This window comes from Pelodiscus sinensis, chromosome 13 (assembly GCF_052426305.1).
Source record: "Pelodiscus sinensis isolate ZL-2025 chromosome 13, ASM5242630v1, whole genome shotgun sequence".
NCBI classification, from domain to species: Eukaryota; Metazoa; Chordata; order Testudines; family Trionychidae; genus Pelodiscus; species Pelodiscus sinensis.
This window is the reverse complement of record NC_143064.1, coordinates 40,092,650-40,109,490: the sequence shown is the minus strand read 5'-3', so window position 1 is coordinate 40,109,490 and position 16,841 is coordinate 40,092,650. Positions and strand designations below refer to the sequence as shown.

Genomic DNA, 16,841 nt, shown 5'->3' with positions numbered 1-16,841 from the left:
CCAGCATAATCCTGGACTTTAGCCTAACTTTTCAGTACTGTGCCAAGATTAAAATAATCACTTTGCTTTGCACCTTTTGATTTAGGAAACAATACCACAGAGAAACATGGGACTTTAGTAGCTAATAAATGTCATGTCTTTAAAAATGCAAACCAACAGCATTATAAGTCTGAAAATCACAAGGAACTTTACCAAACCTCTATCTTTCTGTTCTCCCAGTCTCTGAATTGTCTATATTCATCACCTACATTTCCTATTATATTGTCTGACTCAATTTCCCCAGCTTGAAAATGGAGACAAGAACGCTTTCCTAGCTCAGAGTGGTTATTGGAAAATAAATTCATTAATGATTTTTAGAACATGCCTGAAGATGGAAAACCTTTGCAAAGGAAATTCAAAGTGTTATTATTAAAGGCATTTTTATATTTCCTAACTCATCCCTTTGGTTGGTGTAACTTCGCAATTTCTCTTAATGCCGAGAACAAAAATAAAAACAAAAGTAATTTGTTGATATCAGTAATTCAATAAAATAATTATGTAAGATTCATTTTTCACTAGTTTTGGTGAAGTGTGTGTGTAAAAGGAAACCAATAGAGTGTTCTCTTCAGTGTATTTTCCCCATAGTAGAAGCAATTAGAATCTACACACAGAGCTTAGTTCACCAGTAGAAAAGCTAGAAGCGGACTGGCAGTGTTCCTAAAAGACAGTGTTATTAGAGTGGCACATAATTTTATAGTTAGGGAATTACAAAGATACATAAGGAATGGCATGAACATTCATTAACAAACATATCAAGGCTTCCAGGCTTTTCAGTTTCTATGGTATGGGTTTTTTCATTATGTTGCCAAGGACACCAGAAGGAAATAACAGTTTGAGGTATTTTTGAATAGTTACCTCCAGCACATATTCAGTGAAACTCATCTCCCAGGAACAATTAGATCCAAATAGCCCATGATGTATACAGATGTACATTCATCTCAAAGAAAAACAATTTCCAACACTGCTCTCTAGCTAACTGAAGAGTGGACAAGTGGGCAGATTTTATTAGAAATATGGGATAAACTTTGTTGCTGTGCAGTGTTTATTTTGGCATTCTCTGCAAAACCATTCGTCACAGTAGGAAAGGTGCTAACCCCATTGTGTTAGAAAATAATTTGATTCATGGCACTTGATATGGAATCATCTTGAAGTGAAAAATCAAGCTTTAGGTACTGCATCAAAAGCTGTAAATAGTGAAAAATGTATTCTGAAGCATGAACTCCATCTTGTTGGGCAATAATATGAAACAAGTCCCATATTAAAAAGAACGTATTTTAGGCTGACTAGGAAGTGTGTTAACTGAGTGACTCAGTAGTTTTGACATTGGCTTGTCAACTCATAGATCCTGAACTGAAAATCTGCTTCTGGAAGAAGCTATAAATTGTTCCAAGCAGAAGAGTGAAATGAAATCTACGAGGGCATGGAAATCCTACACGGCAACATAGCCTACCAAGAGTTTAATTAGGACACCAGAACTACTCAAACTAGCTTTCCAGGAGCAGTAAATCTCTGTTGCCTTCTCTGTTTCTCTGTGGTATCATTCCCCCATTACAACCATCCCTGGTACTTATCCCAGAAAAGTACTCTTTTTCAACTTGCTCAACCAGCTAATATAGGGCATTATTAGGATTCTACAAACTCTGCAGCGTATCACAACAACCGCATTTTGCTTTGGGTGGTAGAAGAACAAGCACAATCTTTTCACAGGTGTCTCATCAGTGACACTGATTCCTTTCTAGAAGTCCCATACCTTCCCATACCTTCCTTTCTTGAAGTCTCAGTTGCTCAGTTACTCCAAAAGACTTGAGAGGGAGCAGAAAGATCCACCAGCCTTCATAGAATAGTACAGGAGGACACACTGTGTTTTCCAAAATATATGTGATGATACCATGTGCTAGCATGAGCTCGTTCACACAAATAGGTAGAGTCATGGATCAAAGAAGAGCCTGAATCCAGGCTAAGGGGGCTGGCCTTGGGTTCTTACATGCCTTTCTCACAACTCTAGGTACTACCAGATTATCTTATTCCTCTCCAGACCAGAGGAATGTTCTTTATGATAGAGCAGGGTAACAATGAATTCCATTTGCTACAAGTTGTTTTGTCTTGAAAAACAGCTGAATTAACAGAAAAGGTAAAAGCAGATTTCTTATGACTGATTAGCCAGAATAATTTCCTTAGGCTGGTGTTTTTCACTGATATGACAATTTTTAACTATAACTTTCATTTATTTTATTTTGATTATTTTAGAACATCTGCAGCCCAAACTCTTCCACAACAGCTAATGTACAATACACATATATTTACAAATGCACTCACCTTTCACTAAATACGGGAGTGTTTTTCAGCTTGTTTTGCTGGCCACTACAGTGTCAGTAGATGCAGTAAACAAAATAGCAGTTTCAGCAGCATTACCCACCTCGCATGCTCCGATTCAGCAAAGCACATCTGAAGCAATTGGTTTTTAACACATTAGCAGCCTTACCAACTCAAATGGAGTGCTACATGCTGAAAGTTGGGTGGGGGCTTAAGTGTGTGTCTGATCTGATTAAGCTACATTTAATGATCTAGAGTCTACAGAAGAGGGCACATAGGGTGTGTCTAGACTACAGGGTTTTGTCGACAAAAGTGGACTTTTGTCGACAAAACTATTCCTGCGTCCACACTGCCTTTGAGTTATGTCAACATAATGTAGACAAAACTCAGCAGTTTTGTCGACGTATGTAAACCTCATTCTACGAGGAATAATGCCTTTTGTTGACAGAGTTCTGTCGATAGAAGGCATTATTGCGTCTACACTGTCCTTTGTGTCCACACTGTTATGTCGACAAAGTGGCTTGCTTTGTCGACAGAACTGGATGTAGTCTAGACGCTCTTTGTCGACAGAAGCTTTGTCGACAGTATCTGTCAACAAAACTTCTGTCAACAGAAGTCTAGACATACCCATGGAGGCATCTATAACCATCCCCTTTCCATTTTGTCTTGTCCTTTTTCCTGTAGTTATAAAAAGCTGAAAAAGAAAAGCTGTGCTCTAAGAAAGTCTAGGGCTGGGATGAGCAACCTATGGCTCCTGAGTGGCTCAGTACAGAACCATACACCTTTTTAATTAAAATGAAAAATTAATTCCAAATATTAAAAACATACAACTACTCATGTCCAGATGGTCTTTTTTTGTCTATTCCACCTTTAACCAGAAGTGAAAGTAAAGTACACGCCTCAGTAAAAACTGGCTGTGCTGCTCATTTAAAGGGCCGGCTGGGGGCATGCTTTAGGGGATGCATGCACACTCTCTGGCAGTGGCAGATGCTTCCATCTGTCCTCTGCAGCCTGGCTCCAAGCCCCATCTGACTGCTGTGGTCTATCCCGAGCTGCCATGCTCCTGAGGCCCCCCCATGGCACAGCCTTGGCAGCCCCGCCACAGTTGTAATAGCTGTGTGTCCTGACTTGGGCTCTGGCTGCAGCATCCTGGTCAACCAGGCACCAAGTGGGGCCCAGCCCCCATCTGGCTGCAGCATCCTGTCCCTGGCTCCCATCTGGCTGCAGGAAGAACTGGTGGCAGCCCTCCCTCCTGCTGCAGTGTGAGGAGGACAGGAGGCCACGATCTGGCTGTGGTGATCCTGGCCTGGCCCTTCGTCCATCCACTGCTGTCTGGGTGCAGCAGCCCAGCCCTGGCCAAGTAAGGTAATTTGGTCCAAGCCCCTTCCTCCCCCAACACTCTACTGGAAGCTGGACTTGACCAGTTACAATGTAAACTTCAAAGAAATGTGCAAAAAGAAACAGCAGCAGAAGTCCGATTACATAAAATCTGCGAGTACAGTAAAACTCCTATTGTCCGGCATCCAGTGGTCCAGCACTCCCAATAGTCCGGCACCAACTGGAACCCGGAACTGCTCCAGCCACCCGGACAATTGGAGCTGCTGTGAGCCCCATGGGCACTCGCGGCTAGGAAAGGGAAGGGGAGAATACCCCTGTGACGGGTCTGCCGGGACCCGCACTGCATCCAGCCGGGAAATGGGGGGTGGGTGGGGAATGGTGCGGCGAGGGGCGAATCCTCCGCTGTTTTGCAGGAAGATGGGGGAAGCCCCATGCAGCCACTGGTGACAGGCCAGCTGGGGAAACCCAGCTACTGGCCTGCAAGCAGCAGCAGAGGAGAGGGGGCGAGAGCTGAGGGTGGGTGGCTCTGTGCCGTGCCAGGTGCAGGGTCTGCTGGCTGGGTGCTGGCAGGCTTGCACCTGGCACGGGCACCGTAGCCAGCCCGTGGCCCTTTAAGGGGTCCGGGGCCGGGAGGGGGGCATAGAGTTTCCCTGGTGTTGGCCAGAGTGGCCACCAGGAAAACCTGGGGAGGGCTAGCCTCCCACTAGTTCGAATTAAGGGGCTACACACCCCTTAATTCGAACTAGTAAATTCGAACTAGGCTTAATCCTCGTAAAATGAGGTTTTCCTAGTTCAAACTAAGCACTCCGCTAGTTCGATTCAAATTCGAACTAGCGGAGCGCTAGTGTAGCGGCTATGAATGTTAGTTCGAACTAACGTCCGTTAGTTCGAACTAACATTGTAGTGTAGACATACCCAGAGTCTCTCAGCGGTGGACTTGGGGAAGTGGCGGAACAGAGCAACTGGGGTGCTGCCAGGTTGGTCCCACAGCGCCACCGCTCATCCCCCTGCTCGGTGATAACTACTGCCATCTGGGGGGTAGGGAGCCCGCTCCCCTCCTGGAAACTCTCGGCAGCAGAGTGTGGGGCTGAGCAAAGCCAAAACAGGGCAAGTTTGGGGACTTAGCTCTTGCCCCCTTTCCTTCGCTGCCGCTTGCAGGCCAGCGGCTGGGTTTCTTCAGCTGGCCTGTCACCGGTGGCTGAGTGGGGCTTCCCCCGCCTTCCTGCAAAATGGCGGAGGGTTCACCCCTCGCCGCGCCGTTCCCTGCCCACTCACCCCAGACACAGTGCGGGTCCCAGCAGACCCGTCACAGCCCCCGCCAGAGTACCTCCTGATACTTCGGCATATCTAATAATCCAGCACCAACTAGGTGCCAAAGGTGCCAGATTATCGGAAGTCTACTGTACTATGTTTCATTTATGCGATTATTAATCATCATGTCAATTACTGATAATATTAAGTGGTATATTTTTAGTCATGCAAATGGGCATTCTTATACTGCTCTTTGTTGATCACTTGGTCCGAATTTTGATGTTTGGCTCTTTGGTTTGAAAAGCTTTCCGACCCCTGGTCTATGGAATGACAGGAGAATAAATTTTTACTGAGGTATAAAATACAAGGAAAGTATGACAAATAACAACTGAAGAACTGCATTTCTAAAATGACATTGTGCTGTACTAATATGAAGCACTATCAAGATAAACAAAATATTCCATTTTTATCTCTGTCCTCTAATAAATTATATTTGTGTCTATAAATGAACTGCTTACAAAGTCTGTCCTCTCTCACCATAACTGGGCATAAACATAAAAAAATGCAAAATGAAAGCAGAAAATTTAAGAAAAGTGTTCTCGTGTAAGCTGGATGATCTTGGACCAGTCACTTCATTTTGTCTTTCCTCTTTCAATGTCACTTTTTCTTCTCTTTTCTCACCTCCTCTTCTCTATCTATACCTAAAGCTCTTTGCCACAGAGATTCTCTCCCTCTGCCTGCAATAGCATTTAATAAAATGTGGCAACAATTTCAGCTGCTACTCTCTGATTACAAATCACACTAGTTAGATGGGAAATTATTCCCAGTAAATAAGCCAAATGCAATATAAAACTGCATCTGTGCTAGCAGGGAAGGCTTCAAAACTCTAGCTCAAAATCTTAATTCCTGTACTTACAAGTAATATTTCATTTATTCATTCTTATTTCTGTAAGAACAGTAAGCTGTTGAACGACAAATATCCAATAGTCTGACCTAATCAATCTGTAATAATATTTGTGTCCAAGTCACTAATCAAAATCATTCAGTAGCATAATCTCTAAATCTGCCTTCCTTTAAATAAATAAATCAAGGTACTAAATTCAGCCCCTATGTAATTAAAAACAGTGTGTTGCAATCAGTGGAATAATACTATTTTTCAGTTGCATAATCATTTTGAAGATATTGTATTATCTTGACTATCAACCTATAGAACTGTGTGGGTAGAGGGGAAGAAAGGAAACATTGTGCCTTTTCAGTTGGTCAGTGCAGTTCTAACCAAATATATTCTAATTATACAGAAAAAACATGGCTTAGAGAATCTTGCAGTGTTATTAAATGCTGCACTTTTCAATCAGCCAAGAGGAATGCAGTAGGAAGGACAAGGTAAATGATCATATTGCAGATCTTCACATTATATGATGAACATGAAGAAACTTACTTAAAACTAAAACAACTTAAGGACCTTATCTTGCAAATGGATTCACATGATCACAGTGTAATTTCTCATAAACTCCTATTCAGTGGGCCACAGTGCAGCTATATCAGGGTGCTTGCGTGAAAGGATAGTACTGTACATAGCAGAACAATAAAAAGAATCATGAATGCCACTATGGATCTGCTCTATTTCTGTGAAATGCCCAAAATTTCAGCCAGTACCATTAACTAGCACTATGTTTAATAAAAAAAATGTAAAACAAAATATTCACCCACATACCTCTGCTTTTAAACCAGTGTCAAAGATCCTACTCCATTTTGCCTCAAATGGCAGATCTAACAACACTGTAAAATCCTTGCAAACAAATTATCACAATCACAGAGTTTAGGAGCACGCTGGGTCTTCAAGACATATTCAGTTGATTTCATGCAAAAGCTCCTAGAGGTCACAGCGCAGATGGTGCCTTATACTAGTTAGAAGAACATTTCTGAAAGTCCCAAAGACCATTACAGTGTCACTATGAAATAGTAATTCATTTGTCTGAATGTAACTAATAAACCTACTTCAGCCACTAATAAGTTAAAAACCTAGTCCAGACTGTTACAGCTTCTTTCATACTATGTCTTCTTTGATCACAAGTACCCTCTGCCACTAACCTTGAAGGTAACACATATAGATTGAATTCAGTCATAAGACTGAAATACTTACAGTAAGTTGCTTTTAGAAATGCAGTATCCTGTGACACTTGCATCTCTGAATTTTTTATATGCCTACAAAAACTGAGTGGTAGCTTTCATTCATCTAATCTTTATCGGTAGCACTTCAGTCTGCCACTTGCTTTCATATTTTCACAAAATGTCGCCAAATACAGAAAAAAAGAGGAAGAATTTATTGTATTAAGAATCGCTTGCTCCAGGTTTTGTTGAACAGACAATGATATGGAGACAAGAGTTATATTTCATGTTAAATGCATAAGCAAAAGTCAAGGAAAAAAATAACTGCTTGTTATAAGAGGATGCTATCTAATTGATCACATCAGTTTAAAACAGATGCACACGGAATATACCGGTAGGTTTAAATCCAGCTTTTACTTAAGGAAGTATTGTTAGATGATCCCTTCTAATGAGAAAACTGAAAAAAAAATGTTGAGTGAGATGAGTTGGAAGGGCAGGGTTATGCTGACATCATAAGCAAAGCACACAAGAAACCATCACTAGTAAACACTACAGCAATGACAAAAATATTGATTCCAAATCATGCTGATTTATTGTGATCCAGTTAGCCCTCAAAGAATTGTTTTTTATAACTGTCATATAAGACATAAGATACAAAACTATTCCTCAGTGGTATTGGGGACTGTGGGAAGAAATACACAATATACTGTCCTGGAAGTACAGATAACAGTAACCCACTTTCTCTAGTTTGTGGCATATGGTTAGTATACTGTAGGAAGCATTCCAGTGAGGGCAAACTTCTGGGGTTCGCTGTTAAAGATAGTAATAGGAATGCTTATATAGTTATAATATCATTCTCTGTCAGCAAAACAAGAAACAATAGAGACTCATACCATACTTCATGCACAATAAATAAATTCCATGTCAGAGAGCTTCATGTACCATAGAATAGATGCCTCAGACACACACACAGCAGAATTCTTCAACAGGCCATTTTTCAAAGGATCCTAATAATAACCATTTTAGTGTCCAAACATACTTTATCCCTTTAAGGATTTACGGGAAGGTGTGATAGTTTAATATACATGCATGCACAGAGGAAGTCTGAGGTAGAGCTGAGAGCAGAAACTACATCTCTTTTTTCTCTGTTTTCTGTGGTCACATACATACGCACACAGCAGGAAAAGGATATCTGCACACTTATAGCTCAGGCAAGTTTATCAAAGATTTAAATTTGCTTCACAGGTCTGCTGCAGACCTTCTGGGGCTCTTTGGACAAGTCTTCTTGACTCTCCTGTCTCCATTTTGTCTATCTGTAAAATATATCACTTCGTAATGATTGGTGAGGGCAAGGTTATTATTGGGTGTGAGGCACACAGATATAATGTGATAAGCACCAATGTAAAGCCTCTAACTAAACAAAACATACAATATTGGCATAAATCATTCAGCAATACTTACACGCTCTGTCTAGTGTATGATCCCTCTTTTGGCCAACAGTCCTGCTCTAGAAGACTGACCATCACACACAGCTGTTGCAAAAGACTAGTGTCAGGGCGGCCGACAGACTTACTGGGTGAAAGGGTTGAGGCTAGGGCAGCCAGTCCTCAGTGATGCCCAGAGCGTGCGGTGCTAGATCTCCCCCAGCCCTTGGAGCCGCCTGCAGTGTGTTGCATGGCGCTTCAGTGGTGATTTAAAGAGCTCAGGGCTCCAGCCACTGCTGCTTCTGTGGGAGTGACAGCAGGAGTGGAAGTTAGGAGCCCTGGTTCCTTATGAATTGCTGGGCCCCAGGGCAATTTCCCCATTTGCTCCTCATGTTGGCGGTCCCGGCTAGTGTTTATCATTTCAACCAAACATCACTTATATAAACAACAATAAAGAACAATAAACAAACTGAATCTGCAATTTGAATATTTCCAAAACAACTGTGTCTATTGCAGTTCCAGACTAATCATAATCCAACCATCTATAATGTTTCTGACCAAAGCCAGTAAAGCATAGTATTACTAGTTATCAATCCCCTATGAATGATGTACTCCAGTTTGTAGATACAGTATCACATGTGATCACCACAGGAACACACAGACAGAAAACAAACTGTTTTATATGATGGTGTTTCTCAGTCACAAATCCCCGTACTTTCTTCCCCTCTGAAGCACACACTGAAAGAGAATCAAAGTAGCAATGTTTCTTTTAAAACAGCACCAAATCTGAGAGGACAGAGAGAAAATGCCTAAAACAAAGCTTCAGTCTTGAATTAGCAGCACACAGTAGGACAGGTGTTCAAATGACAGGTTCGTTGCCAGAACACTGAGTATTCTGTGAGAGTGGACCCCTCCTATATAAACAAATATTATTCATGAACATGGAAAGGAGCTGAGCCCAGAACAAAGACTCCCAATGGTCAATAGTGTGTTCAGTACAAACAATGAATGCAATGCCTGTAATATAAAAACAAACAAACAACGACAGCATTAGAAAATTGTATAGAGTCCTCCACAGGTCCTTAATGCTGTTGATTACAGATACTGTATCACATGTTCTCTCAGTAAAGCCATAGAGGAAAAGGGGGACCTCATCCTCCACCTTTATGCCTTTGAGATGCCTGGTTAAAAGGAATTCCTGACTGCAAGCAACTGATAGTTGTAATTTATAAAAGTGCACATGCTTAGCCCATAAGGCCAGATGTGGAAGGTGGGTATCTTTGCAGCCAAAACAAGTGGTGAATCTCAAAATGAGGGACATGTGTGTTTTAAACGATGAAGCCAAATAATCTTTTCTGACATCTTTCCCCCTTTTTCAGTCAACTGTATCTTTAATGCTTATTTTTCAGGGGGCAAAATATGCACAGAGTTTCCAAATTCATTTTGTCACGTGTAAACAAACATTTTTTATTTCTTTTGATTGCATAATATGCACCTTCAGCTAGTTTCATGGACTACTCCAGGTTCTTTTTATTATAGTTCAGGCTTTCCCTTACTGGCTGCAGACTATAAAATGAACATATCTTGACATACCTAGTGATCATCTTCTGGTTTCCAAAGCTTCTTTTCAATTCAGTCTGTCTGATTATCAGCCAGAAATCCCTGAGAACTCTGTGCTAGAATGGGATTTCCAATTTCTGTGATAGCTAGAGAGATCTTTTTGGCTAATCTGGAACATAAGGTTTTAAATCAACTCAACATCCAGCCAACTTTGTACAGACATTACGCAGATGGCACCCTATCAGCAATAATAATACTCTGGACTAATTCAACAAACAGTTCCTACAGATCTCCTTTATTAGAGTACGTAACAGAACTCAGCAACTCTTACTTGAATGCCTGACATGTACATAGCAGCAATATCACATCCACAACTGACTCTTCTAAAAAGAAATTGAGTTGAAGAACCAGGCTGTGTCTTTTACCTATTATCATCAGAATCATAAGTCTGGACAGGACCCAAGAGTCATCTAGACGAATCCCCTGCATCCATGGCAAACTAAGTATGGGACTTTCAAAGTTGGGTTGCGGGCTCACCCAGGTAAGCCACTGGCAGGATGCAAGATGCTTTGTTTATCTAAGGGTACGTCTACACAGCAGAGTTATTTCAGAATAATGTCCATTATTCCAAAATAACGTTATGCGCTGTCTACACAAGAAGCCCATTATTTCAAAATAAATTCGAAATAACGGGCTTCTTACTCCAATTTCCTGTAAACCTCATTGTATAAGGATTAAGAAAGTCAGCAGAATAGCGATTTATTTCAAAGTAAGTGCTGTGTAGACAGCGCCAAATTTCGAAATAAGCAACCCAGTTTGCATAGATCAAATTGTATAGCTTATTTCGAGGTATGTACTAATGTGTAGACGTACCCTAAGTGTCCATAGGCATGGAGCCTCACAGCTTTCCTTGGCTGAAAACAGTGAACCACAGCCAATGGGAGCTATGAAAGCTTAGATAAACGAACTATCTTGGGGCCTATCAGTGGCTTACCTAGGTAGGCCCATGACCAACTCAGAAAACCCCGGATCTCTAGACCACCCTAACAAGAGTGTTTGAGTCTAAACTGTCTTTAAAAATCTCCCGTGATGGAGAATCCACAGCCCCCTTTTCCTCCACTGCTTAATTGCTCTGAGAGTTTGGAATTTGTTCCTAAACCACACTTGCTGAAATTTAAACCCACTGCTTCTTGTATTATCCTTGGCATTTTTTCTCTCTTCTCCATGAAATAACCTTTAATGTACTTGAAAACTGTTATATCTTCCATCCAGTCTTTTCTTCTCCAAATTAAACAAACCCAATTTTTCAATCTTCCCTCAGAGGTATTTTTTTCTTTCTAATCAGTTTCTAATCAGTTTCTGAACTTTCTCCAATTTGTCCACATCTTTTCTGAAACATGGAGCCCAAAAATGAACACAATTTCCAGTTAAGGCCTAATCAGTGCAGAGAAGAGCAGAAGAATGATTTGTTATGTCTTGCTTACAATACTTCTGCTAATAAATCTCCTATTCATGTTTGAGTTTTACCAAAAGTATCACACTATTGATTCATAGGGTATGTCTACACTCGGGAGAGATTTTGAAATAAAGGCCTTATTATTTCAAAATGATAACTCCTGCTTGTAAGCTGATTTCAAAATAAGAGTATGTCTACACTACAGGACAAAGTCGAATTAAGATACGCAACTTCAGCTACGTTAATTGCATAGTTGAAGTCGAAGTAGCTTAACTCGGCTTTTGACGCTATCTACACTGCAGGAAGTTGAAAGAAGAACACTCTTCCTTTGATTTCCCTTACTCCTCATGAAAGCAGGGCTATCGGCATTGACCAGAGTGCCCTTCTCACTTCAAATAAGACTGCTAATTCGAACCATAGAAGATCGACAGCTTCGATCGAAGTTATTTCAAAATAATAACTCAAGAAATAACTATTCTGCAATAACTCCCTACTGTGGACATAGCTGTGTTTAGCTTGTGATCCACTAGGATCTCTAGATCCCTTTCTGAAATATTTCTTTCTAGTTAGTCATTTCCCATTTTGTATGTGTGCAACTGATTGTTCTTTCCTAAGTGGAGTACTTTGCATTTTTCCTTATTGAATTCCATCATATTCAGACCATTTTTTAGTTTCCCCAGATCATTTTTAATTTTAATCCTATCCTCCAAAGTACTTGCAACCTATTCCAGCTTCATATAATCCAAAAACATTGTAAGGGAGGGTATGTCTAGACTGCATCCCTCTGTCAGCAGAGGGATGCAGATTAGGCAGGTCGACATTGCAAATGAGACAGGGATTTAAATATTCCATGCCTAATTTGCATAAAAATGGTCACCACATTTTGCTGACTCAGCACTTTGTCTGCAAAAAGCGACAGTTTAGAAAGGGATCTATTGAGAAAGAAAGCCTTTTTTGACAGATCCTGTAAACCTCCTTGCAGGAGGCATAAGTGATCTGTTGAAAAAGGCTTTCTTTCTCGACAGATCCCCCACTAGACTGCCACTTTTGGCCAACAAAGTGCTGAGTCAGCAAAATGTGGTGGCCATTTTTATGCAAATTATGCACAAATTATCCCTGCCTCATTTGCAATGTCGACCTGCCTAATCTGCATCCCTCTGCCAACAGAGGGATGCAGTCTAGACATACCTGGAATGTCTACACTAGGGAGTTAACAGGTGAGCGTCCACATTACCAAACCTGTTATTTCGAAATAAAGGGCTTGTTATTTCAAAGTAATAACTCCTGCTTGTGAAGAGGAATAGTGCTGTTTGAAAATTGTTATTTTTAGAGTTATTATTTCAAAATAACTCCCTAGTATTGACATGCCCATAGTGTACTAGCTATATCATTATCTAAATTGCTGATGAAGACATAGACCAGAACTAGACTTAGAACTATTCCCTGTGGGACCCCTCTTATTATGTCCTTCTGACATACCTGTGAACCACTGATAACTACTCTCTGGGAATGGTTTTCCAATGAGTTAAGCATCCACCTTATAGTAGCTCTATTTATTTGTATTTTCCCAGTTAGTTTATGAAAAGGTTATGCGCGACTATATAAAAAGCCTTGTAAAATCAAGATACGCTACATCTACCTCTATAATTGCTAAATTATTACTGTGTTATTTATTACTGGTTGTTTAATTATTAACATTGTTAATATGTCAAAGAAAGCTGTTAGGTTGGTTTGATATTTGTTCTTGATTTACTTATCAATTTATTATATTCTAGGTGTTTACAAATTGATCGCTTAACTATTTGCTCCATTATCTTTCAGTTACTCACATTAAGCGACTGGGCTGTAATTCTCAGGGTTGTCCTTATTTTCCTTTTTGTAGACAGGCATTACAAGTGCCCTTTTCCAGTCCTCTGGAATCTCTCCCATCTTCCATAACTTTTTGAAGATAATTGCTAATGGCTCAGATATCTCCTCAGTCAGCTTCTTGGGCATTCTAAGATGCATTTCATCAGGCCCTGGTGACTTGAAGACATCCAACTTGTCTAAGTAATTTTAACTTGTTCTTTACCCATTTTAGCCTCTGACTCTACCTAATTTTCACTGGTATTCTCTATAGTAGACATCAAATTGCTACTAATCTTTTCTGGTGAATTCCTTTAAATTAACAGGGTTACTTTGGTGGTTAGCCAACATATACCATTTTGTACCATTATTAACTTTAGAAGAAAACTGAATTTCGCAACATAATTGTATCTTTTGACTAGAGTGTGGGCTCTGGAGTGGGGAAGGGATCTGGGCTTGGGTGTAGGCTTATCTCTAGTGGATCCTATACAGAGGCACAGTGGAGGTCCTGGCACTGTGGTATGTACTGTGTCCTGGAAGCAGCCAGCAGCAGGTCCAACTCTTAGGTGGAGGTGTGAAAGAGGCTCTGAGCACTGCTCTTGCCCACATGCACTGTCCCTGCCCCACAAGCTCTCATTGGCTCCTGTGCCCAAACTCTGCCTCTGGCTACTTCTGGGATGCAGAGCCGTCTGCAATGCTGGGAAAGGCAGGAAGCCTGCCTCAGTACACTCCTCCTCCCCCGCCTAGTCACCTTACAGCAAAGAGACCCAGTGCCTGTTAATCTGTGATCCACTACTGGGTCACAACCCATAATTTGAATCCACTGTTTTAACAAACTTAAGTTAATTTTTCAAAATGAAGAAAATGGAAAAGAACACAAAAAGAAAAAGATTACTGAAAAACACCCTATAAGTAACGTGAATGAAACTGAGTCAAACAAGAAGGCTCCAATGAGAACAAGATAACTTCTATGTGACTTCTGAGCAAAGATATTTCCAGACCCTCACTTGAAAAAAAAAAGGTGCTATTTTTAAAAGTGTCTAAGTGACCTAGGTGGTTAAGCCCCATTTTCAAAAGTGACCGAGGGATGTAGGAAGCTAAATATTACTCGAATATGATGGTTCAAAAATTACTTTTGAACATTCATCATTAGATGCTTTTGAAAATTGTACCCAATACCTAGAAAAACAATTTCTATTCCCAAGTGACGCCATATCCATAAGCTCGAAGAAGAAATTTGGGGCCAAATTTCAAACATATTGAGCACTGTTGCTCCAATTATTTCAGATAGAATGATTAGATGTCAGTTAGCTCCAAAATGAGGCATAGGATTACTACCAATGTGGCATGGTTTATATTGAAAAATTAGGAACATCTTATGTTTATCATTATTCATACGAACTACATGCCAGACCTCTCAAATGAGTGGAAAAAGCAAATGAATGAAAATAGAAAACCACTGTCTGTTAAATGTATAGGTAATGGATACTTCAACTGACTAATCCTAAATTAATGCAAAACACTTCATGGAAGGAAAAAGAGAACAGTACAAAATAAAATGCAGAGTTTATTACTTGGATTTGGGGGTTTTTTTTAAATGAGAATTCTATATGCTACATTCTTTTCATATGCTTCCCTCATGATTGTAACATGATTATACATCTCCCAAATTACTTTTCATAATGAATTTTATTTTTTCCAGTGGTTTTGGAAAGTTGAAACTTGTCTGTATTCCATGTTTGTTGGATTGTCATTGTACTCTTGAGTCTTTCAGTCTCTATACATTTGTGTGGTATCACTGCCAGAGGAGCCGTGGGGGCAATAGTGGTGGGAATTTTACTACATGATTCTTCAATATTTTTTTCATTGTTTTGAAAAAAACCCTTTGTCTTAGATCGACAATGTGATTCTAGATTCAAATAGTCTATCCACTGCCCATTCTCTCTGCAACCATTTCATAACATATTTCTTACTCCATCTCGGAGTTAAAATCTCTGGTGTAGCATCTTACTTTCTGTATTTCTATTTTTAAATCTATCAGCGGATATATTATAAGGTCCAAGGACACAATTGCTGGTCTTCTCTCCTCTTCCTTTTTTTGCTAGAACTCTGACTTAAATGACTGTGCTTGCTGGAATGAAAAATTCTTATAGGGCATAATGATTGCCCAGTGTAACCCCTCTGGCAAACAACATTTCAAATGAGCTTTAGCACTTCCCTCTATGATTTTTTTAAAATAATTTTAAATCCCACAGAGATATCTGGGTGCATTCTTCAATATACATGCACAATGAATGGGGGTGGCGAGCAGTGTTCCATAGTTAGCGAACCCAAGACCTCTCAATCTAAAGAGCTACAGTTTGAACTGAAGGATGAAATTCCTTAGTTGGTAGTAGTAGAAGACTCATACCTTTTGTGGATAAGCCAGAGCAGAGTGTATGTAGCACACACCACACATTAGATCACAAGCATCTAATTCCTCTAGGAATAGAGAGAGCAATTATTCTGCCAACTCTGAAATCATACAGAAATGGTGGAAAAAGAAATGTTTAACCACAAATAGACACAGGTCTGAACAATTTATATGAGGCAAAATTGCCTTGATTATAACAAAACACACTAACCACTTTCAATCAGGAAATAAACCGCCTGGTCACTTTTTTACAAAGATCTAACAATTATGATTGATGCATAACAAGTACCCTGTGCTCCTGGTAGTTTTCCCTGCATAAAGCATGCCTGTAGCAAATAGGGGTGCTAAAACAATTTTTATAGTGGGGGTGTTTAGAGCCATTGAACCAAACTGTGTATAATGGCCATCATTTCAAGTCAGGGGGTGATGCAGTACCTTACCCTCCACCCCCTTTGTTCCAAATGTGCAACAGAGTGCCTGCACTCCATGAAAATTGCCTCCAAGAACAGATTACCTAGCAAAATAAAGCAGTTCACAATTACTGATTGAATCCTGTCGCAGGTATTGACGGGATAATACTTATATCCTAAAATTGGGACATAAAGATAAATAATTTCATCACTTAGGTGTCATAGAAAAGAAGACCATTTATTTATTTGATTTTGAATCATTGGCCTCCCAGTCTTCCAAACACTTCTGGAGACCAGATTCTCTGCTGGCATGAACTACCAAAGTCAATTTATATCTGATGAAGATATGGCTCACAATGAAGGGATACTGTTGCCACTGGTTTATCAAGGATCGTGGCTAATTACCACAATAACATTTCATTGTGTACAGGCAGTCCCCGGGTTACGTACAAGATAGGGACTGTAGGTTTGTTCTTAAGTTGAATTTGTATGTAAGTCGGAACTGGTACATATTGTAGGGGAAACTCTAGCCAAACATTTTTTTTAGTTTTGGATAGCATAGGGAAAGGTTAACTCCCCTCTAATGTTTGTTTTGCTGTCTGTTCCCCTGTTCAGAAGATTTCACATCTATTTCTGTCCGTGTGACAAACTCAGGACTAAAGGAGTAACTCATCAAATACCAA

The 16,841-nt window shown here is 40.2% G+C and overlaps 1 protein-coding gene across 5 annotated transcripts in view; it reads right to left on the bottom strand.

Annotated features, from left to right (window-relative positions):
• Nucleotides 1-16,841, bottom strand: part of PCDH11X (protocadherin 11 X-linked) — a 1,122,530-nt gene that overhangs the window by 484,345 nt on the left and 621,344 nt on the right. The window lies entirely within an intron of this gene.